At 41.1% G+C, this 25434-nt stretch overlaps 1 protein-coding gene across 4 annotated transcripts in view; it reads right to left on the minus strand.

Annotated features, from left to right (window-relative positions):
• The window catches only part of map4l (microtubule associated protein 4 like), a 113337-nt gene extending 88276 nt beyond the window's left edge, over positions 1 to 25061 (minus strand). For 3 of the 4 annotated variants that reach the window (XM_039814914.1, XM_039814916.1, XM_039814913.1), the window contains exon 1: positions 24902 to 25061. The gene's annotated coding sequence lies outside the window, so the exon portion shown is untranslated. The remainder of the gene's footprint in view (positions 1 to 24901) is intronic. The other variant, XM_039814915.1, reaches the window with a different exon arrangement.
• Positions 25062 to 25434: the final 373 nt, after the last annotated feature.

Below are 25434 nucleotides of genomic sequence, written 5' to 3' on the forward strand. Positions count from 1 at the left end.
AGTAAGCTGTTTTAGATGAAAAAGCTCTGATAAAACAACTTGTATGTACATTTGTACATTTGTACATATATACACATACATACATACACATATATACACATATATATATATATATATATATATATATATATATATATATATACATATATACACACATATAAATACACATATATATATACACACATAACACATATACATATATATATATATATATATATATATATATATATATATATACACACAAACACACATATACATATATATATATATATATATGACAATGTATTTTCACATGTATTGTTTACTTAACTTTGTTTACTTATAAAAAAAAATTGTGAAAAAAACAACTGTACACTACTTGCTCAGCAGCAAACAGCAGACAGACATAGTTAGCAACTAGCTGGTGAACATAGAGGAGCATTTAGCAGCTAAAGACCCAGATATCTCTTGGTGGAGACCAAAAACAGAACTAAAAGGAGAGTTAATATTTGACTAATATTCGCCAGGTGGCCAGAAACACGACTCCAAATGAATGCTAATGCTTCTCTGTGTCTCCTTGTGTGGCATTATTTTGCTAACACATTAGCCACAACAACTTTATTGTTGTGTTTTCAGGTTTTTTGCTGCCCCCAAGCGGCCAAAGGAAACCCATTAATGCAGCTTTAAAGTGGAAATGATTAAGTCCCTAAGGCCAAAACAGCATTTAACAGCATTCCTTTCAGAGGAATCGCTGCAATATGTGGATTGTAAATTGGTGCAGTACTCTCACGTGGAACACAACTTTTGAAAATGGCGTGAAAAGAGACAGAAGAGAGAGAGAGAGAAAGAAGAGGGAGAGATGATGATGGTGGGACAGCTGTTGCACTCCAACGGATTAAAAACTATCCCTGCAACCACAATCCCTTGCTCCAGCTTCCGCCACCTCTCCTCTGCTACATAATCATCTCATCCTCCAAAACACTGACGGCTATCACGCAAGAAAGCGCACACGCACACACACACACACGCACACACACACACACACACAGGCAGGAAATCCAACACATAACTGCACCATGAAAATGCAAGAGAGATTTGGTGGATTATGTTTATGTGTGTGTGTGTGTGTGTGTGTGTGTGTCTGTGTGAGAAAATTAACCATCACCTAAATTAAGCTCCATTCCAGCCCACCTTCTCAAGACCCCCCCCCCCTTCTCCGCCCCCCCCCCCCATTGACCATAGCAAAAATAATGGTACAGTAAAAAAAAATAGTATTTCTTCACTTTGCTTAAGAAAAGAAGATAAAAACAAACGGTCCACTGATCAAAAGCACTCTATGTGCTTATTTTGATGAGCACATACAGTATATGAGACATACAGGATATCCTGGGCAGCTGTTGCCTGGGAACCAGATGAATCTGCAAGTTCATGTTTGATTTGCCTTTTCACATGTTATTAATCAAATTAATGGGTGTTATCAGTGGTTATCAGCCTCATATATAGGGGTTAGAAGGGGACTGTTATACCTTGGTTCAGAAGGCCATTATCATGTATTTAAAAGGTTGATCCCTGATATGAATACAAGAACACTCCAGATCCAGCTCAAGATCCCACACGTTTTTAAAAGGTTGCAATATATATATATATATATATTCACAAAAACACATTCAAATGTTTAAACTTTGTGAATTTAAAGGTTTAGGCTACAAAATGAATTGGTTAGGTTAGGAAAAGTTTATGGTTTGGGTTACAATAACTTAAGTTTTACTTTCACTTTAGCACAGGACATAAACAGTGGTCTCCTGGGTTAAAGTCCTGTGTTTGTTTGACCTGTCCATCCACCCCGAACTCCTCCTTACTCAGACGTTATCGTTCTTTATTCTACGCCCCATGACTTCCTCTTTTGCTCCCTTCATAATTACTTCGGCCAATAGAGGTCGCCGCCTAACTATTTTGAACCTCTCTTTGGTGACCCGCCGTACCAATAGATGAGAGTAGGGTCATACCATCTCAAATCAATGGTAGTGATAATTACTGCTAATGGCCATTTAATGGGCTGATAACATTTAAAGTGGGTGGTACTCCTCCATTTTGGACAGATTTCCAGCAGCCTGAGATGTGCCGGGCCAATCACAACCGCTTATCTAATATGGGGCGTGTCTAAGAAGAAGACTGTGAAAAGGAGTGCCCTTAAGGCATTTTCAAAAGCAAGAAAGAGAGCTGCAACCGATGTGGAACTTTCTGTTGACGTGGCTGTACTGGACGGTATATTTTCGCTAAAAGAACAATTAACTGCACTTAAAGCTTTTTTTGAAAATAAATCAAATCCTGGTCCACATTATCATTACAAGAATACGTTATTATGTATGAGATTTGGTTTCAGTCATGGGACAATGGGCCTCATGCAAGAACATTTGTAATTTTATCCTAAATCCCTCTTAAAATCTCTACTAGGTTTGCTATGAGTGTTCCACGTCAGATTCAACAAACTTTAACTGCACAAACTTGTTGTATTTAGATTAGGGCTTTATGATTCTGACATCTAACAAATGGTTTGCTGCTGTGGAGAAAGGCAAAATATCTGTAGTGTAGAGAACTTTGTACGTAAGAGAAAATTCTTAGGACGAGAAAATTGGCTAATGCCACAAATTCTCCTAAATCACTAGTACGTAATGAATCTGTTCTTATGAGTGGTTCTTGCGTAAGGCCCAATGTGATCATGTGATTACTGTCTGTTCACAACCCACCAAGACAATAGACCTCTACTGACAAAATCAGGGTTCTGGGTGTTTTAACTCCACAGATATTTACCAGTTGGCTTTACAGCTGAGACACAGGTCAGTTCAGCTCAGTGATAGAGTCACAGTACAATATATAGGTCTTTGCCAATGATGTAACAACAGTGATTGGAGATTATGGCCCCGGGGATCTGCTCCCTCCTGCATCCGTGGGCTTATTGGTTGCAGAAAATAAAGAATCAAACCATAAATCTCTGGTTGGTTTCTTGCCAATACATAAACTCAGATTTCTAACTAGTTTGCCAAATCATGTTAATATACACATAATACATACACATAATATATATGTTTTGCACTTAGTGTTAGTCACAACTTTGTTTATTGCTAGATTTTATGAGGATTGTATTATGTAAAGTGCCAGTGAATTTTTCCAGCTCAGTATAATCACAAGCACCCTGTCTCCTGGACTGACAAACAGAAGCACGTCACTGCTTTAGCACAGTTTGAGTATCTCTGTAACTCTGAGTTAACGGAAGGACAGCAAATGGCCAACACTTAGTGATGGCCAAATGAAGCTTCATGAACCATTTTCTAGCCCACTGGATAGAGCTCTCTGTTCAACAAAGGGTTTAAAGCACACTGAATTGACGTTTTTTTCACCAAGTGCGCCATTTAGTGGGGTCAACAAATAAAACTAATGGTTCATGAAGCTTAATTTGGACATCATTAGCCAACATTGCAGCTTTCAGTGTTGTTGTCCAGCCTACTGGTAGGTTCACACACGGTTGAAAGGATAGAGAGGCACCAAGTCAGGAGAACAGAGAAAGAGAGAGGGAGGGTGCAAGAATAAGAGTGCTTTTGTGCTCTTGTCATTCAAAAATAAACGTCATCAAGAGGCATTTGGTTTGGATCACTAGTGACACAGTGACAAATGAAAGTTAGTCAAATTGTAGCCAGGGATAATCACCAGGCACAAAATCAACTGTATTTTTCACAGTCATTTGTTCTTCTGTGTATCATGAAGGATGTCTATTGTAATTCAGTTTACGATTAATCAGATTGATAAATATGAGCAGCATAAAGATTGTCTGCCTAAAAATGAAGGTAAATGAAGGCTATTTGGCCAATAAAAATGCCTTTAAAGTGAGTTTACATAGGAGAAGTCCTTCAGCTTCATCAACTTTAAACATTGTCACATTTTATTGCATTTTATTATAAATTAACTGTAATTTCTACTGTAGAGGAGAGCAAAACTGGCTGCAAACCTGAATTAAATCTCCCAAACAAACTGATAGCGACCACCAACCTCTGTACTTCAAAGTCTCTGTTATTTCCTCTTCTATGTTATCGCTTACTCTATATCAAGGGACTAACAGCAGTAGGCTTTAACTTGATAAGATCAAAAAGGTCAGGTGTTATGCACAATCTGGAAGTTCAGAGTGTGAGCTAAGCTGTGTAAAGCATTGTAACACTTTAGCTGTAAGACTATATGTAGAAAATTACCCATTCACCTCTAAAACCAGCTGCACTGCAACTTTAAAGAGTGAGTGCTAAGCTATTTTATGTAAAAACTGCTGATACTGGACATGCATCAGATGTGTGTGTAATGTAATAAGGTCATAAGTGATGCTAAAATGAATGGAAAACACATCTACAAATCTATCCAGATGTGTGGTTGCTTGATTTAGATGATAATAGAGCTACAATATAGTATAATAATGGGATTGTATGGATACACACAACAGGCAATATTCTTACTGGAGAGGTAATTAACGCTGCTCTGTGAAAATATTCTATTACTAAAATCCAGACATTTTGAAGCTGAACTAATCAATATTTGAATTTTAACAGTGTATCTAATTACCACGATGTGTAAGCTGTGAAGGGTCACTTGCAGTGATGAACCCACAGAGAATTATCATCTAAGAATGCAGCCCACCCTATACAGAATGAGTCCTAAAACCTGGAAATGAGTTAGCACTTCCGATTCCTTCGTCTAAAAGGCAATGGGTTTTTTGAATAGTATTTGGTTAGATGCCCGAAATGAGTATGAAAATAAAATATGTGGTTAACAAAAGTTTAAGAGATTTTAGCATTTTGTTCTACGACATAAAATATGCCAGTAAATACCCCACTCGTGAATTTTTAAGTGGTTGATAACAAGTAGCTAACTGAGACTGTAATCGTCAACACTAGGAACACGCAAAATCACAACGTGACATCATGACTTCGCGTAAACATACACGCCACTTTATCTGTATGCATTTTGAGCTATCCGCATGTATGTCTACGCCGTATACAGCGGACGGGTTGGATTTAGGAAAAGAACGGGACGGTTGGATTTAGTAAAAGAAGAACGGGGCTGTTGGGTTTAGTAAAAGAAGAACGGGGCTGTTGGGTTTAGTAAAAGAAGAACGGGGCTGTTGGGTTTAGTAAAAGAAGAACGGGGCTGTTGGGTTTAGTAAAAGAAGAACGGGGCTGTTGGGTTTAGTAAAAGAAGAACGGGGCTGTTGGGTTTAGTAAAAGAATGGGGCTGTTGGGTTTAGTAAAAGAAGAACGGGGCTGTTGGGTTTAGTAAAACAAGTACGGGGCGGTTGGGTTTAGTAAAAGAAAAACGGGAAGAACGGGCGGTGGGTTTAGTAAAAGAAGAACGGGCGTTGGGTTTAGTAAAGAAAAGAACGGCTGTTGGGGGTGTAGTAAAAGAACGGGGCTGTTGGGTTTAGTAAAAGAAGAACGGGAGTGTTGGATTTAGTAAAAACAAGAACGCGGCTTGGTTTAGAAGAAGAACGGGGCTGTTGGGTTTAGTAAAAGAAGAACGGGGCTGTTGGGTTTAGTAAAAGAAGAACGGGGAGGTTGGGTTTAGTAAAAGAAGAACGGGGCGGTTGGGTTTAGTAAAAGAAGAACGGGGCTGTTGGGTTTTAGTTAAAGTAGAACGGGAGGTTGGGTTTAGTAAAAGAAGAACGGGCGGTTATTAGTAAAAAGAAGAACGGGCGGTTGGGTTTAGTAAAAGAAGAACGGGCTGTTGGGTTTAGTAAAGAAGAAAGGGGCGGTTGGGTTTAGTAAAAGAAGAACGGGGCTGTTGGGTTTAGTAAAACAAGTACGGGGCGGTTGGGTTTAGTAAAAGAAAAACGGGAAGAACGGGGCGGTTGGGTTTAGTAAAAGAAGAACGGGGCTGTTGGGTTTAGTAAAAGAAGAACGGGGCTGTTGGGTTTAGTAAAAGAAGAACGGGGCGGTTGGGTTTAGTAAAAGAAGAACGGGGCTGTTGGGTTTAGTAAAAGAAGAACGGGGCTGTTGGGTTTAGTAAAAGAAGAACGGGGCGGTTGGGTTTAGTAAAACAAGAACGGGGCGGTTGGGTTTAGTAAAAGAAGAACGGGGCTGTTGGGTTTAGTTAAAGTAGAACGGGGAGGTTGGGTTTAGTAAAAGAAGAACGGGGCGGTTGGGTTTAGTAAAAGAAGAACGGGGCGGTTGGGTTTAGTAAAAGAAGAACGGGCTGTTGGGTTTAGTAAAAGAAGAAAGGGGCGTTTGGGTTTAGTAAAAGAAGAACGGGGCTGTTGGGTTTAGTAAAAGAAGAACGGGGCGGTTGGGTTTAGTAAAAGAAGAACGGGAGGTTGGGTTTAGTAAAAAGAAGAACGGGGAGGTTGGTTTAGTAAAAAGAAGAACGGCGGTTGGATTTAGTAAAAGAAGAACGGGCTGTTGGGTTTAGTAAAAGAAGAACGGGCGGTTGGGTTTAGTAAAAGAAGAACGGGAGGTTGGTTTAGTAAAAGAAGAACGGGCGGTTGGGTTTAGTAAAAGAAGAACGGGCGGTTGGGTTTAGTAAAAGAAGAACGGGCGTTGGGTTTAGTAAAAAAGAAGAACGGGCGGTTGGGTTTAAAGTAAAAGAAGAACGGGGCTGTTGGGTTTAGTAAAACAAGTACGGGCGGTTGGGTTTAGTAAAAAGAAAACGGGAAGAACGTGGGCTATGTTGGGTTTAGTAAAAGAAGAACGGGCTGTTGGGTTTAGTAAAAGAAGAAACGGGCTGTTGGGTTTAGTAAAAGAAGAACGGGAGGTTGGATTTAGTAAAAAGAAGAACGGGGCTGTTGGGTTTAGTAAAAGAAGAACGGGAGGTTGGTTTAGTAAAACAAGAACGGGCTAGTTGGTTTAGTAAAAAGAAGAACGGGAAGAACGGGCGTTGGGTTTAGTAAAAGAAGAACAGGGAGGTTGGGTTTAAGTAAAAGAAGAACGGGCTGTCGGTTTAGTAAAAGAAGAACGGGCGGTTGGGTTTAGTAAAGAAAAGAACGGGCGTGTGGGTTTAGTAAAAGAAGAACGGGCGGTTGGGTTTAGTAAAAGAAGAACGGGGAGGTTGGGTTTAGTAAAAGAAGAACGGAAGTGGTGGGTTTAGTAAAAGAAGAACGGGCAGTTGGGTTTAGTAAAAAAGAAGAACGGGCGGTTGGGTTTAGTAAAAAGAAGAACGGGCGGTTGGGTTTAGTAAAAGAAGAACGGGCGGTTGGGTTTAGTAAAAGAAGTACGGGCGGTAGGTGTTTAGTAAAAGAAAACGAAAGAACGGGCGGTTGGGTTTAGTAAAAGAAGAACGGGGCTGTTGGGTTTAGTAAAAGAAGAACGGGCGGTTGGGTTTAGTAAAAGAAGAACGGGAGGTTGGATTTAGTAAAAAGAAGAACGGGCTGTTGGTTTAGTAAAAGAAGAACGGGCTGTTGGGTTTAGTAAAAGAAGAACGGGGGGTTGGGTTTAGTAAAAAGAAGAGCGCGGTTGGGTTTAGTAAAAGAAGAACGGGGCTGTTGGGTTTAGTTAAAGAAGAACGGGAGGTTGGGTTTAGTAAAAAGAAGAACGGGCGGTTGGGTTTAGTAAAAAAGAAGAAGCGGGGGTTGGGTTTAGTAAAAGAAGAACGGGCTGTTGGGTTTAGTAAAAGAAGAAAGGGGCGTTTGGGTTTAGTAAAAGAAGAAGGGGCTGTTGGGTTTAGTAAAAGAAGAACGGGAAGAACGGGGCGGTTGGGTTTAGTAAAAGAAGAACGGGGAGGTTGGGTTTAGTAAAAGAAGAACGGGGCTGTTGGGTTTAGTAAAAGAAGAACGGGAGGTTGGTTTAGTAAAAGAAGAACGGGCGGTTGGGTTTAGTAAAAGAAGAACGGGGCTGTTGGATTAGTAAAAGAAGAACGGCGGTTGGGTTTAGTAAAAAGAAGAACGGGGAGGTTGGGTTTAGTAAAAGAAGAACGGGCGTTGGTTTAGAAAAAGAAGAACGGGAGGTTATTTAGTAAAAGAACGGACGGTTGGGTTTAGTAAAAGAAGAACGGGGCGGTTGGGTTTAGGTAAAAGAAGAACGGGCGGTTGGTTTAGTAAAAGAAGTACGGGCAGGTTGGGTTTAGTAAAAGAAGAACGGGCTGTTGGGTTTAGTAAAAGAAGAAACGGGAGTTAAGTTTAGTAAAAGAAGAACGGGCTGTTAGGTTTAGCAAAAGAAGAACGGGGCGGTTGGGTTTAGTAAAAGAAGAACGGGGCGGTTGGGTTTAGTAAAAGAAGAACGGGGCTGTTGGGTTTAGCAAAAGAAGAACGGGGCGGTTGGGTTTAGTAAAAGAAGAACGGGCTGTTGGGTTTAGTAAAAAAAGAACGGGGCGGTTGGGTTTAGGAAACGTGACACGCAGGACACGATCCCCGGTCTCCTAGGTGAAAGTCCTGTGTTGTTTGAATTATTTAAATGGTTTTACTTATTAATTTATTCCCATTATTGTTCATTATGATATATTGACCTGTGTACTGTCCAATTGGATCTTGTCACTGGTTTTGTGGAAGGTGTCTCTATTGAAGGTGTTGATGTGTGTCCTGTGTTGCGTTTATAATGTTGCTTACACATGTATGTGTATGTGTGTTTTCAGATATCCTGCTGCAAATCAAATTTCCTTTTCTAAGGATAAATAAAGTGGAACTTGAACTTGACCCATCCACCACCCCAACCAACCTCCCTGCGCAGATTTTCGGGCTTTCATACTACTCACTACCGTAGTCGCTCTTAATGCTACGTCATTTTCTCAGGAGAACTTGGCGTAAATTGACACAATCGCAATGTAAGTCAATGGAGGCCAAACGGCGTTGATAAACACGCTAAAAAGCGATTATGCGTCTTGATAACACGCCAAAATGACATACAAATTTGCATGTCATATATACGCCACTTATTGAGCTCAGTCTGAAAATCAGTTGGACGCCGCTGGAAGCTAGTATTGCACGCGACCGTGGTGTAGTTCGTTTAAAGCCTAATGTTAGCTTTTTACTTATGGTGATTGCATTTACGCTTCAAAAACCATAAAAGAGGCGTTTATTTGTGAAGACAACTCTTTCTGTCATTTTGTATGCGAACAACCAGGTGCAATACATTACAACATTTAGTTGAATGGCCTCACTTTGTATGATTTCTAAATAATGAAGTCCAAGAGTACTTTGTAAAATGCCAAAGTGCTCCATTCAGTCTTACTGTTTCCGACGTCTACTATGACAAGGCCTGCTGACGCAGAGGATAAATGAGTAGCCCAATTTAGATAGGAGCTAACAATCTAGACAGCTGAAATGTGTCTGGGAGTCCGTTAGCGAGCTCAGAAATGACAACTCTGAAAGTGATGGTCATGTCTGTTGAATTTGTATAAATCATGCTATAGGCATGCTACAGAAGTTTCCTCTTGCTTTGCTCCTTTTCCTTTCTTTTTATAACAAAGATATGATACAGATGGCAGGGGTTCTGTTTGATTAGAGGAAGTAAATAGTATATGGATGGTGAAATTCTCCAGTTAGGGAATGAGTCCTTACCCCAAGTGAAGGAGTTTAAATACCTTGGGGTCTTGTTCGCGAGTGAGGGGACAATGGAGCGGGAGATTGGTCGGAGAATCGGCGCAGCGGGTGCGATATTACATTCAATTTATGGCACCGTTGTGACGAAAAGAGAGCTGAACGAGAAGGCAAAGCTCTGGAACTACCGGTCAGTTTTCGTTCCTACCCTCACCTATGGTCACGAAGGCTGGGTCATGACCGAAAGAACGAGATCCAGGGTACAAGCGGCCAAAATGGGTTTCCTCAGGAGGGTGGCTGAGAAGCTCAGTCATCCGTGAGGAGCTCGGAGTAGAGCCGCTGCTCCTTCGCGTCGAAAGGAGCCAGTTGAGGTGTTCGGGCATCTGGTAAGGATGCCCCTGCCTCTCCCCTAGGGAGGTGTTCCAGGCACGTCCAGCTGGGAGGAGGCCTCGGGGAAGACCCAGGACTAGGTGGAGGGATTATATCTCCAACCTGGCCTGGGAACGCCTCGGGATCCCCCAGTCGGAGCTGGTTAATGTGGCTCAGGAAAGGGAAGTCCTTTCCCTGGAGTCCCTGCTGGAGTTGCTCCCCCCCGCGACCCGACACTGGATAATCGAACGAAGATGGTTGAATGGATGGATGGATGGTGAAATGAGAAAATAATCCTTCTCTATGATTAAACATTAAGGACAAAAGGAAATACACCACCAAGGCTGTAACTTAGAGATGTTTCCCATCTTTTAGACTCACAGCATCTAACATGTTAACAAAATCCTGTCATGGCTGCCCAGCCAGTTGCCATGGTGACTCAGCAGCTCCTCGCTGTCTCCTTCTTGACAGGGCACAAGCTCCGAAACAACACACACACACACACACACACACACACACACACACAACACACACACACACACACACACACACACACACACACACACACACACACACACACACACACACACACACACACACACACACACACACACACACACACCATCTCTGATGAGCAGCAGTTTAGATTACTGCTGACAATACACTGTGTCAACCTATCCACACACACACACAAAACACACATACTGTACATGCAGACACACTTACACTTTGCATCAGTACATGAGAGAAAGGTGCAGACAGTCAGCTTATTCAACAGACCCGTGCCTGACTGGGCAAATCTGTCAAATGTGGCCCTGTTCTGTATTTCAAAGTAAGAGATGATCAAGAAAATCAAGACTGCACACAGGAGATGAGATGGAGAAAACTCTTGAGAGCCAGTGAAGGAGATTGGAGGTAAAATGAGAACAGTACAGGATCTGCAGTTAATGATACTGTATCTTTCCATCTCCCCACTACCTCGGACTGTGTTTACACTGCAGCTCCAAGTGATTTTATTGAAGTGTGGTTAAAGGACAACTCAGTTTTTATTTCTCTGTTACACTTCAGAGGGAAATATTGTACTTTTTTATTTTTTTTTGATAACTTTGGTTAGTTAACTTGCATATTCAGATTACTAATATAAAATACAATTAGCAAAACAATTATAATGTAATATCATAGGTTTAGATAAGGCTTTGTTGATACCCAGGGGGAAATTCACAAGCTACCAAGCAGATAAAAATTTTGTAAGTATTAAAAAGTAAGCCCCAATTTTACTAGCAGTAACACTTAAAGGGATACTTCACCGATTAGCATTAAGCTTTGTATCAGTAGAAACCCGGTAGTATTTTCGAATGACCGAGCTTCCCTCCCTCATGTCCCCCTGAGACTAGATTTCTCTGTATTGTGGGTCTGGAAAAAAGCCTCTGATGACGCAAAAATCGTTATTTAGCGTCATCGGAGGCATTTTTGCCCAGAGGCTACGGACTACAGCCATGTTTTCAACCCGCCCATAGGGGGTGGGACTGTCACTACCCGATGCGAGTTGAGCGTCAGCCATCTTGAAGCTGAGCTAACGGCTCTCTCTTTTCAGCAGCAAACTTTTACAACAATTATGTGTATTCAAAGTACCGCACGTGTGTACCACCGGGATACATTGGTACAGATCGGAGAATATGCAGGAAACTTTATTACAGACGAAATACTCGACACACTACGCGAGCTTCGCCTGCTACGGAGACCAGCACCTCAGCCTGGGGTGTCGCTCGATGCTGCTAGCAGGTTTAGGGGACATCGAAAGCAGTGTGCATGAAAGCGGAAACGTGGAAGGAGGGCAGGAGTTCCAGCTAGGTGGAAAGCCAACGCTAGCCGGCCACCTGTCCCATCCATCCTGCTTGCAAGTGTCCGCTCATTAGACAACAAACTGGACTACATCCAACTTCAACGAAACTCCCAACGCGAGTTCAGAGACTGCTGTGTTTTTGTTTTTGTGGAAACATGGCTGAACAACAGTGTACCGGACCCCGCTATCCAGCTACCAGGCCTGCTAGCCTTCAGGGTAAGACTCGTGGAGGGGGGCTGTGTTAACACGGACACGGACTGGTGCAGAAATGGGGTGCTTTTATCCAACTACTGCTAACCGCTGGTGGAGTTTGTGACCGTTAAATGCCGACCATTCTACATTCCACGCAAATTCACGGCTGTTTATACTGTGTTTACATCATACCAAGCGCTAATGCTACCAATGCGTTAGCTGAACTTTACTGCCTATAATGTGTGTGCACTGAATGTAGCCTGTTTCGCATGTCGTTTTTTTATTATGTCATTTTTATATGTTTTAAATGTGTAACACCACTTGAGCCACAGTGAAACGTTATTTCGTGTATATGGTTGAAATGACAATAAAACACACTTGAGTTGACTTGACTGCCTCACTGTCTATGTCTGTAACCGGTAGGCGTGGCTTGGGAGTGGACTCGTAGGGAAGCGAAGCAAGTGCATTCTGGGAGTTGTTGTCTTTCATCCACGAGCCAAAAATAAGTTTTCTGGCTTTTCTCGGTCTAGAAGGCACCAACTTCTAAAACAAATTTCACATTTCTACTACATAAATGACCCAATTTAATACATATTCATCTTTCCAGCGGTGAAATATCCCTTTAAGTGATGAGCACATTAATGCATCAATATTTCAAATCCAAAAATAATATACATTATTCTGAAATGGGCCATCCCGTACAATGAGTACAGTAACTATTCATAGTTTAAGTATAGTTTGGTGCTGATTCTTTTATACTTTTACTTTAGTAACCTTGACTGCAGGACTTTTACTTGTAGCAGAGTATTTATAAAATGTGGTATTGCTACTGTTATTTAATGTAAAAGCTCAGGAGTACCTCTTCCATTGTACAGTACATATGTTCCATATATATTTACCCCAGAACCAAACCAAAGATCACCCTTCACTGTCCACCCAGTCCTGTCACACTGCATCAGTCTTGAAGCAAAAGCACTCGTGTGGTTTATTTGAGCAAAGAAGAGTGTGGGAGGAGAGAGAGCATGAACAAAAGACACAGGAAAGGACGCAAAAAGAAGCAGCTGAAGGCTGTGTCCTTTGGAAAGGAAATGTTATAAGTTAATATCCTTTGCTCAATGTTTCCTTGGGCAAGACCTACAATTTAAAAGGTAAAAAGGTGTATCCTGTTAGAGAGGGCAACTTCTCTGGACACCTGAATAAAGTGACTGACCGGGACCATGCACTCACAATAACATTTTCAGATATTTGTCTTAATAGAGCCACGTGTAGCTGACGTGAGTCATACTTCCAGAACTATATATATATATATATAATAGGGCTAACGATTATTGCATTTGCGATAATATCGCGATATGTTAAAGCGATTTCTAATCGCAAAAGGCCTGGATTTGGTCTCGATTTGATGACTCTAAGAGCAAATCAGTCTGCACTTCAGAGAAAGCATCAACTTAGCACGCTACGCTACACTGTACCTTGGGCTGATCTCTGTCATTCAAACAATTCTGAGTTGAAGTTTAAAACTTTTACAGCCATTTTAATAAAATGAAGGGTTTTGTTTGGGCTCGAGTCCATACATGCAGTTAATGGATACAGCACGCCAGAACTGAAGGCTTCGGTTGGCAACAGAGCTAGCTCTGATTAGCGGTTAGCTCCGTTATAAAGATATAAAGATATGGGTGGAGGAGCTGCCACTGAGAGGGGTAACAATCAGACTGATAAATGACGGTTTGGGGATCACAGCAGCAGCGTGGCGCGGTGTTTCAACGGTTTTATTAGTACAGTTAATCCCACGGCAAGACCACAGCAACTAACGTAACGATAGCCTCTCTGAGCAAGTGCAGTGTTGGCCGGTGTCGACGCATGCAACTTCCGCGAGGGGAGGGGCTGGAGGCAGCTCTCTCTGTTACCTGTAAAAACATATGTGTGTGTGTGTATGTATATATGTATATATGTATATATATATATATATATATATATATATATATATATATATATATATGTATATGTGTTTTACTTATTTAACTGTCTAGTGTGTAATTGTGTGTTGTTCATACTATACAATGATTTATTGTTTGTCTTTGTTGAATAATACAGAAGACAAAGAGCTTAAAAATAATCGAATATCGAATGCAACGTATAATATTTGGGGAAAAATGTAATTATATTATTTTTCAAAATCGTTCAGCCCTAATATATAACAATTCATATAAAATTGTTACTAATAGAAAGCAGACATCACACGTTTGCAATGCAATGCCATCAATCTAGTCAAGAGTATTTATAACTGTATACTATACTATATATATATAGACTACTGTAACCCTTTAAGAACTACATAATCACATTTTGCCATAGGTACAGTAGCCTACTACAATATCTGGCACTATGTCAAAGTGTGCCATTGTCTCTTTGACAGCAATATATCTGTCATTTTAGACCTTTTTTAACATTTATTTTCCCTCCTTTAAGTAATTATTTGTAAAAAAAATAAATAAAAAAATGTAACTAAAAAAACGGCAATTAATGTGGTTTAAATTGTTGCAATTTAATTGTAATTGCAATTTTGTCAAACTTTCCAGGAAAGTTATGGCAAATGGCTGGGAAGAAGCATTCATGAAGCATTTTCTTTATCGTCCAAGCACAGTGAATTGCCATTCCTTGAGCCTTTTTCTTTAAACCAAGAGCGCCATCGAGTGGGGTCAACAAATACAACGCATGGTCCATGAAGCTTCATTTGGACATCACTTCTTCGACCGGAAATGTACTTACCAACAGCAGAACTGAAATCTGGGCAAACATGGTGAATCCACATCCACATCTTTGTACACCAAAATGTACTAAAGAACAGTAACAAGATGAACTGTGATTTGTTACTTCTACTCTGAACCCTGAGCCTAAATCCTGAACTCTTCCTGTGCACACCATGTCCATGATTAAATGCATTAAAGAAAGTCCATGAAAGCGAACATTTTGTAATATCCTTCGGTCACTCAACTGTACTGATCTGAATCTGAAAAGAAAAGACCTTTGCTTGTTTCAAATCACAAACCCACAGCTCGCGGGAAGAGGATGATGACAAAAGACACGCGGCTATCCCGTCCTCCCTGGCTCCACTGTACCATATGATGTCAGGTCTGATCGGAATCTCTGCCTCTTCCCTCAGCAGGAGAGAATGACCTTTGTTGTTTCCTCTGTACTTTCTGTTTCATCCGTTCACTGCATCTCTAATGTAGAGGCAGGTCGGTCAGAGGGCTACTTTTCAAGTCATGATGGTACTGCACAGTATTGGTTTGGTACTTATTGGTTAAATTACTCCAAAAAAACAAAAACATGTATATCAATAATAAATGCCATTATTTGCTTACAGTTACTCCTTCCAATCATGCAAGGGAAAGAGAAAGCCAGAGAACCTCTGAACAAAAGGGCTGTCAAAACTGGCCAAAAACGACATTTGAATATTTGTTCTAAAAAAAAAAAAAACACAAGTTTGAATATATTGGAATATCTATTTTTGCGCATTATGTCCATAAAAGGGCAAACAATGGTAGACATAACTACTTGTGTAACGTTAGATGGGACAAAGGCCGCGGATTACAATGCCGTCAAGGAGCCATTTGTAATTTGGTCCTAAACAACCCACTCGCTCGCTGTGAATTCTATTCCCGACCAGCTGTGCTCAACCAGAAAGGAAGCTGAACGTTAAGGAAGCAGAAGCCCACGAATGATTGCGCTAGGCAGATAGCCGCAGTAGTGCCATTTTTTTTTTTTACTCTCTTATAACATTCGAATATACATTTTCATATTTGAATGTCTGTTTCTTTTTACTATTCGAATATATATTTGAATTTAGAATATTCGTTGACAGCCCTATTACTGATTTTGGTGTAACCTGTATACTGTATGTAAACTGATCCTGCGATAAGTTACAAAAAATTGCAATACAGAAATACCAAAAAGGTCATTTACAAACAGTTTCACCTTAGTCTGTCCAACAGAGAGCACAAGTTGATTTTTACACTGTATGTCCCAGTGGCACATATTAAAAGGACAATTCCGGCGCAAAATGAACCTAGGGGTTATTAACTGATGTGTACCTACTCTCTCGCTCTCTTGGACATGTTTTCATGCTAATCGAATGAGTTTGGAGCTTTCATAGCCATCTTGGAAACCAGTCATGACTAGTCGAACGCCGTGCAACGTGGAATCTCCATAGTCAGTATGGGAATCTCAGACTCATGTGCACGGTGCTCGTTTTTCGACTATTCATGACTGGTTTCCAAGATGGCTCCCGCAAGTAAACATGAACGTGACTGTCTTTATAATGTATCTTTTTAATAAACTTTCTGTACACTTACAATGTCGTCAATGCTTCGGTTCACATTTAGGGACCCTCATTATGCTAACGTTAAGGTGTGGTGATATTTCGAGCCTTTTTAGTGGTATTAAATAACGATTTAATTTGAGTGTCCCCATGCCCCAAACACTAGCATTGTAAGCTAACCAGCGATCCGTGGTAGCCTCGTCAAAGCTCCAAACTTATTCGATTAGCATGAAAACATGTCCCAGAGAGCGACAGAGTAGGTACACATCAGTTAATAAGCCCTAGGTTCGTTTTGCACCGGAATTGTCCTTTAATTACTGTTTACTTACAGTGAGTATCTGGTCCATCCAACACCAATGGCTCAACTCCCAAGTGTATTTCTGGGTAATGTGCTTATTTAAAACCCAAACCTGTGGTGTGGAACCCCTCACTGAAACACTGCTGTCCCAAACAACAGCTTTGTTGTTGGACTGAGTCAGTGAAGAGGTTCCTGGTAATGCTAGGGTCTGTCTCGCCAAGCAAGATTAGTGTGTTAGTGAGTGATCTTTGTGAGAGGCCTTTCATTTGCCCAAGGGTGATTCACTTTTAACCAGGCAAGATCACCATGGTAACCACAACTGAAGCAGCAGCATGTTCAAGTTCAAGCTGTATAACATAGCCCATCTCCCAACCAATCAGCTCTCTGAAAAAAAAAAGAACACAGGCTGCAGTATATTTAGGAAGGAGAACACACTACACTATTGACAGAATTCTATCAAGACGCAAAAAAAAATGTTCGCAGGGATTTCAGGCCCTTAAATCCCACTGTGGTAATAAAAATGGCTTCTTACAGATTGCTCATAGCTTACATAATTCTCTAGGGTCATCAATAATGAATACAAATTATTACTGCACATTAAATGCCCTGAAAGACTTGCAACAGATTGCACCCATATTTTCATCAGCACGGTGTGAGGCCAACTTCACATGGTTCACAGACTCGTAGGGAAAAAAGAACATTGCATCAATGAAAACTTGTCCCACGGTGTCTTCATTACCAGGCAGTGCTGAGACCTGTTACCTTGGCATTGACACTATCTGCAATTTGCATCGCGTTATCTTCTCTTATCTATCCCTGGCAGTCGGGTTGGGTACCGAACTCTGTATTTTTTAGGGTACTGACCGAATGACTTCGGTACTATCGAGTAACGGTTTCCGTTAAATCAATCAGAGCCAGGAATTCCACCCCTCTGCTCTCCAGACAACACATTAATGTGAAAATGGCCAAAAAAATGGCCAAGTAAGGAAAAACAACACAGCGGGTGCCACAGGAGCAAGATTAAAGGGACACTTCACCGATTTAGCATTAAGCTTTGTATCAGTAGAAACCTGGTAGTATTTTTGAATGACCATGCTTCCCTCCCTCATGTCCCCCTGAGAGGGGAGATCTCTGTATTGTGGGTCTGGAAAAAAGCCTCAGATGACGCAAAATGACGATTTTTGCGTCATCTGAGGCTTTTTTGCCCAGAGGCAAAAGACTACAGCCAGTATTAGGAGCCACTTCCTTCCGCATAGCCCATAGGGGGTTGGACTGACGGAGATTGCCAAGGAAAAAACGAGTGTCAGCCATCTTGAATCCTCGCTTAGCTTCTCAGCAGGAGCAGAAACTGTTCATCCCGAATGAAATTTTAGAACAACAATTATGTGCATTCAAACTACCACACACGTGTACCACCGGGATACATTGGTACACATCGGAGAATATGCAGACCACTTTATTACAGACGCAATACTCCACACACTACGCAAGCTTTGCCTGCATGGAGACCAGCGGTGGTGCTCCTCATCAGCGGGGAGCGTTGAACGAGTGTGCCGGTGGAAAGCTAACGCTAGCCGACGAGCTGTTCCACCAATCCTGCTTGCAAGTGTCCGCTCATTAAACAAACTGGACTACATCCAACTTCAACAAAACTCCCAACGTGAGTTCAGAGACTGCTGTGTTTTTGTTGTTGGAAATATTGCTGTGGACAATCCAGCCTGCTGCTCTGTCACCGGTTAAGACTAGCTAGTGGAGGTGGGCTGTGTTACCACGGACTGCCTGTTGCATAAATGGGGTGATTGGTATCCAAATAACTGCTAACTACTGGTGGAGTTGCCGACCATTCTACATCCCACGCAAATTTACGGCTGTGTTTATACTCGATGTTTATACCACAGCCCACCAAGAGCTAATGCTAGTAGCTATGTGTTAGCCTTCTTTTATTACATGGCTTGGTTGAATTCTAATGTAGAATGCGGTCTGTTATTTTCTTGATAACAGACCGCTGCTAAGGATAACACACCGTTGCCATGGACACAGTTCTGTTCACTCTGGAGCTATCAATCAATCCGCTGAAAGAAGTCCGGATAATGTCAGCTGTGGCAAAAAAGTATATATTTTAAATGTGTAACAACACTTGAAACTTTTTTTCGTGTATATGGTTGAAATGACAATAAAACACACTTGTTGAGTTGATCGCCTCACTGTCTGTCTGTAAAGGGTAGGCGTGGCTTGGGAGTAGACGCTAAAGCAGCAAAGCAAGTGCATTCTGGGATTTGGTGTCTTTCATCCACATGAGCCAAAAACACATTTTCTGGCTTTTCTTGGCCTAGAAGCCACCAATTTCTAAAAAAAATTCACATTTCTACTACATAAGTGACCCAATTTAAATATATATTTCCAATGGTGAAATATTCCTTTAAGAAAACCCTCCTGTGCAGGGCTCTAGAGCCTCTAAGGGCATGGCCTAGGCGGAGGTCCACGCTCCTCGAGTGCCCTTCTAGTTTAAAGTTGTTTCACTCTCCAATTAAGTGTCTGACTCTTTATCTGCTAAATGCTCCACTATGTTTTCCAGCTACTTGCTAACAGTATCTGTCTGTGGTTTCTTTGCCGAGCAGTTAGTGTACAGTGGGATTATTAGTAGAGATGGCCCGATACCATGTTTTGCTTCCCGATACCGATTCCGATACCTGAACTTGGCGAGTACTGATCCGATACCAGTGTGTCATATATTTTATTATATTTTAACAACTGTATACTACTATCCCTGTATGGATGTGATATTATTTCTATCTTTGTTGTCTGTCTGGCTCAGGTTAAACTCTTTGTGAAACATGAAAAAACACAAACAATGAACGCCACAGAACTTAATATAACTGTCAGTTATAACAGAAAAATTACATAAATAATCTACTTTAACGTAGATTTTCTTTAGGGCTTTATTAGTGGTATCGGATCGGTGCATAAACTCCAGTACTTCCCGTTACCGATACCAGCGTTTTAGGCAGTATCGGAGCCGATACCGATACTGGTATCGGGATCCGAACATCTCTAATTATTAGATATTTTTTGGTTAATGAGAGCTGTGAGATGGAACAGTAAATTTGCAGGCAGAAGAACCAAAACAATTCAAACAATAGAAAGGGAAAAATTTTACCTCGGCATAAAGCTGATTACACACATAGCCGACGGCCGACCATTGACAGAAAAGCCAGTCGAAATGAAAACCGGCAGCTGATTGGACGAACGCGTCACATGGGTTTGTTTTCTCCGGAAATTCAAAGCCAGACTGTCATGGCGGCCGTTCAGAATACGATCTCATATTGTACTAAAATAGTTCACTGAAACATGTTTCTGAAAACATTTTAAGCGAGAAATAGGCCATGCAGTTGCTGAATCTGTCTTCATTTCAGCTCAACAAAGATTTTGAGAGACTCTATTCACCTCATTCAGCTCCCCATTTCCGGGTGAGTCCCGACTGCCCTCCGCGGACATGTCAGGTCGGCCAAAATTTGCGCCGACAGCCCCCCAGACTGACGACGGCACGGGACACACCGAACAGATTCGGGTCACTGACCTCGCCAGACTGTCTAACGGCCGATAATCGGCTAAGTATGTCAGCGCCTTAAAATTAACCATTTGGATGGATTTTATATAAAACTTATTTATCCTTTTGAATGTGCCGTGTTTTTGTCTTCAGAAAAACATGCCAATTTCTGTTAAAATTGATGCAGTCCAGGTGCTGCTTTAATCCCATACATGTCAGATGTCAAACATTTTCAAAAACTACACAAGGTTTTAATTATCACTCTCACGGTTAGGCACGAAACTTTAATTCACTGCCTTAATTCAAACTGTGCCAATCATATTACACTCAGACTAGAGGCATTTATACATATTAGTTACAAATGACTCCCATCTGTCCCGTTCCTCTTCACTGTAGGTTATGATAAAGTAGCTTTTTCACTATTACAGCAAGATCTCCTTATGGCTGGAGGGTGCTATCAGAGTCACCTATAGCTCTTCGACCCCAAGATGTTACGTTATCTTATGTTTTACAAACTGCTATTATGGTTTAGAGATTGCCTGAGGGACTGCACCACTATTAGATCATATTGCTACTGCACTGTCTCTGCCAGGCTGACTTGTTGATTTGCTGAATGACCGGACGGCCTACACATTTCCTGTAAAAGTATCGGATTATAACTAACATTGTTATGTTGTAAAAATACTTATACAGTGAAGGTTTTACCAGTTAAGTAGGTTGTAAAATTACTTATACAGTGAAGGTTTTACCAGTTGAATGACTGGTTGACTGAATGACTGGTTGACTGTCTGTTATATTGGAAATCTAAGTGACTCTGGATGGCTGAGCACCTGACAAGGGGTCGTTGAGTACACCTGGTTGGATGGCTGCTAGCCTGACTTTCTGCCTGCTTGGCTGGTAATCTAGAAGGGATTGCATGTAATCCCACCAATCTCTAAAGCAGAAATCATGGCATCATCATCACAACAGTCAGAACATCTCCGATAATCCATCTAGCATCCTGCTTGTACCCTAAGGCATCATCAGCCTGTCTTTTTTTGTGGTACAAGCATTGAAGGATACCAAAGGAGCTTCATTGGCAAACCTTTAAAAATGTACCTCCCAGTTCCTCAAAATATATATTTCACTGCAAACACGACTGCAGAAATTGCAATCGACTTCCCAAACCCATTAGTTAATCAGTCATGATTAGCCTTTGGAATGGAAGGTGCCACTGGGTACGGATGTCCCAGTGAAGCTGCTCCCACTATCCACTACATTGGCGGGTGACATTGGCCACTTTCCAACACATCAGAACTTAGTTTGCCTAGCTCACCTCCACGCTACCAGACTTAGCTTAAACTTTTTTTCATACTTCGCTTAAAGTCCATTAACCTCAGCTGTACTTCTTTGGTCATCTTGAAGAGACATATTTTTCACCGAGGATGACATTCTTTTTTTCACTGACACAGATTGTGTCTTCTTCAAGGACCAATTCATGTTCAATCACATCTAATTACATCTACACCTTATAATTTGCTTCACGTTCAGTCTGAACACACCTTCACAAGCTTAACCCAGTACTGATTCTCATTGCATCTCTAGCACAGTCAGCATCTACCTAGCATTTCTTTATGTGCTTTCTTACTCACTCATTCTAAGAGAAAGGTCTAGCTACAGAGCTCCAGGCTCGGGCCCACCTCCTCCATCGGTCCCAAGTTTGGAGAAGGAAGTGACCTCTGCAATTGTGTATGCCAGAAACGATACAGTCAGAATACGATATAGCATGCCTCAATGTTCCTTAGTTTGATTCTTATAGTATTGTAAAATATTGTTTCACTTTCCATTTCCTGCCATCTTGCTATGTTGGTGATAAAGGAAATAAAGCATTTTCTTCTTCTGCATGCACTGTAAGTCATTCTGCATATGGAAACCTGCTAGATGTTTTCTTTCTTTCTTTCTTTCTTTCTTTCTTTCGCTATATGTGTCATTTTTATTCTTGGCTGTCTGTCTTTCTGACAAGCCTGTCTATCACTGACCTGTCACAAAGATTATTTCCCACTAAATGTATGCTGTTTGAGAAGGACTCCTGCTAAAATCTGAGCAAGGAAGGGGGATAGGGGGTATAGCACACTGTCATTTTATTGGAATAAAATGGCCAGCAACAAGAATAGGTCTGCTGTCTGCTAGTAACACACATTTATTTCTTTATTTCTTCAATGCTAAAGTGTTGAAAACTTTACTGAATTACTGAGGTCTAATCTAATTTCATGTAGTAAGAAGAAGTACTGTACTATCAAAGTCTACATGGTCCACATTCAAGGTGTAAGATTGGACAGAAACAGTGATTTTTGACAATTTGTGGATCGGGCCTTTAGGACATAAAATGTATCCTTACAATAATCCTTACAATACACCTGCAATACAATGCCTGCAAGGCTTGTATCATGTGGACGCGGCGACAGTTTTGTTGCCATTACTTACAATTCCTCATGGGGGGGCGACAGAAACTACACACTATAGCTTTAAGTAAAATTGCATAAAAAATACTTTGATCTATAATCAGATGTTATGTGTTCTCAAATCGTCTAATAACGATTAGGACTAGTCCATGGCTAGTAGTTATGTCAAAAAATAAATAGTTAAAACTCAAGGGGATCTTTGATTAAATACAGTGTGACATATGAGTGACAGGCAGAGACAGGCGGTAACAAGGCGACAGGTAGGCAGTGCTGGAGAGCCGAAAAGTTTCTACCAAAGTGTCTAAGAAACACACAAAGACAGAGAAAGAAAGAAAAATTACTGACCTCTTCAACCCTGCAGGAGCCACAGATTACTATTTCAAATTCCTGTCGAGACCCTAAAACTCTCTAAAGATACCAAACATGTCAGGCTAAAATGACAATTACATTTCATTTTATGTAATGGTGCAGCCATGTGTATGGACTTTAAACATTATGTAGCTTCAGTGAAGTGTTGCAACAAGCAGGTACAGAACAGACACTATGATGTTTACTCAAATGTAAGGGGAGAATTAAGATGTTCCAACTCCAATATTATTCCTACGTGTGTCTGTGCTGTGGCCCAGTTATTATTGAATTTACCATGCATTTACTATCCCCAAACACCGCACCTTAAAGAAGTATTTTACCGCAGGAAAGAGTTTTTTTTTTCTCCTAAAACTGGGCTGTCTACGCAGTATAATGGCACAAACATTTTGGAAATTGTTGCTCAATGACCAGAGAAAACAGAGAAAAGAAGCTGTTTTATTAGGCTTGTGCCGATTCGCGATCAGATTGTATGTCAACGATTGAAAGGATGATTAGCGATTGTTTTTTTCTACACCGATATTAAAGCGATTTTAACTAACTTACTATAAGAATCAAGATGTTATAAAAAATAATAACCAGAATCTGTGCCTGTATGATATTCGTTTTCACTCAAAAAGTAGAAAACCTACATCTTCCAGAATGCACTGCGCCATACTGGACTAATAAACGCTCCTGCTGGTTGGTGACGTAATGCGAGCTCATCGAACTCGTCCGTATTGACACAGAAAAGCGGTTGGCTTGTAACAAACGACCTTGTATAGGCTTATATTTAAACAGAGAGATGAAATATTAGTCTATAAAAACATTTTAAGTGAGAAATAGGCAATACAGTTCCATAATCTTGGGTTTATATTTGACCAGTGCTGCTGAGTTTTACAGTTTCATCTGAGTTCGGTCTACGTTTGTGTGCGTGTGCGGAAGTGAAGTCGGTAGTTCAAGCAACAGGCCCTGGACACGTTTTTTCGTCAAAGGCGTCTGCTGCTGGCCTGTGAGCAGGGAGATCCGGGCACCGGTAAGATGGATGGAAGTTTACCATAGTTCATTTACACGTCTACTACCACCATTTTTATGATACAAAGTTGGATGACTATCAGCAAAGTATCCCTTTAAATTTCACATGTGAAATGGACTGAAGACCAAAAACCAGAAACAGCCAGAGAGAGAAAGACATAGAACAATGTGTACTAATCCACACAGAGACAGAGGATGCAGTGTGTGCGTCTGTAGTTGTGTACTGAATGCGTGTGTGTGTGTGTGTGTGTGTGTGTGTGTGTGTGTGTGTGTGTGTGTATAGAGTGGAGATGGGGGATATTATTGTATAACGACTGGTTTGGTCCCTATAGAACATTACAGACTCCTAAAACTGGTGTATGGCCTCTGTAACATCAGAAAAAAACGCCTTTATATAACAAGGCCTTGACTGCACCTGCTGCCTTCGAGGACTACACTTCTGTAGTAAAAAATGATATAGAGACTAGTACCACCAACAACCGTAGTCTATAGGTTACTGTAATAGCTATAGGTCTATTAAGGTTAAAGAAGTCTAAAATAGCATTAGATGCAATGAGGCCCCTATACACTCATTGATGATTACTGAGGAGTACTATGAGCTCATGTCGGGATAGTATAGGAATATCTTTGGATTACTATAGCCTGCTGATATTTCAGCAGGAGGGGTGTACCATCCCGACTGCGGCACCAACATAACAAAGAGACCTGAATCCACGGACCTCTGCAAGAGAGACACAGATCCCCCCCTCACACGCCCACTATCCTCCACCATTGTGATGGGAAAGACCGTGCACCACGATGTCAAATTGCCTGTCCGCCATACAACAAGCTAAATATAGGCCCAAAGCCATGCCACTGCAGCGAGAGACATAAATAACGCTATAAATATGACATGAATTTCATCACTCATTTAGTAATGCACGAGAGGATGGCGCAGCGCGAGGATAGCCTACAGTAAACAACGATAATCACGCGATGACACATCATATATCAGGTATGAATTATATCAGTAAAATAATCTACTCTACTCACCGTTTCGATGTGTCCCGTTTCAGTCACAGGTCGCGTGTATGTGTGTATACGTGTTTCTGTGTGTATGTGTGTGTGACAGTCAAGAGTGTGAGAGGGGGGAAAATCTCTCCACCTTTCGCTGCTTGCAGAGCAGACTGGTGCCAGGACTCAGAAACAAGCCCCGCCCCCTTCCCAACCGGCTCAGCCAATCAGTAGCCCGGAGCAACAAAAAAAAAAAAAAGCCTGCCTGATCTGCAGGCATCAGGGTTGCTGATGCTGCTGCCTTCATGTGCTGCCGTAAATACGAAGCTTTTGTCTTGATTTTTTTTAAATCCTTTTTTTTGGTAAATCCAATGAATAATAGGGTTGGGAATCACCAGAGGTCTCATGATACGATATCATCACGATACTTATGTCACAATAAAATATTATTGCAATTTTAAACATATTGCAATATCCTGCGATATATTGCAATTTATTACCTTTTTTTCCAACTTCAAATTTTTTCCCAATTTCAAATGATGTCCCCAAAAGGAAACTTCGTCAACATCTGT

This window comes from Perca fluviatilis, chromosome 11 (genome assembly GCF_010015445.1).
Source record: "Perca fluviatilis chromosome 11, GENO_Pfluv_1.0, whole genome shotgun sequence".
NCBI lineage: Eukaryota > Metazoa > Chordata > Actinopteri > Perciformes > Percidae > Perca > Perca fluviatilis.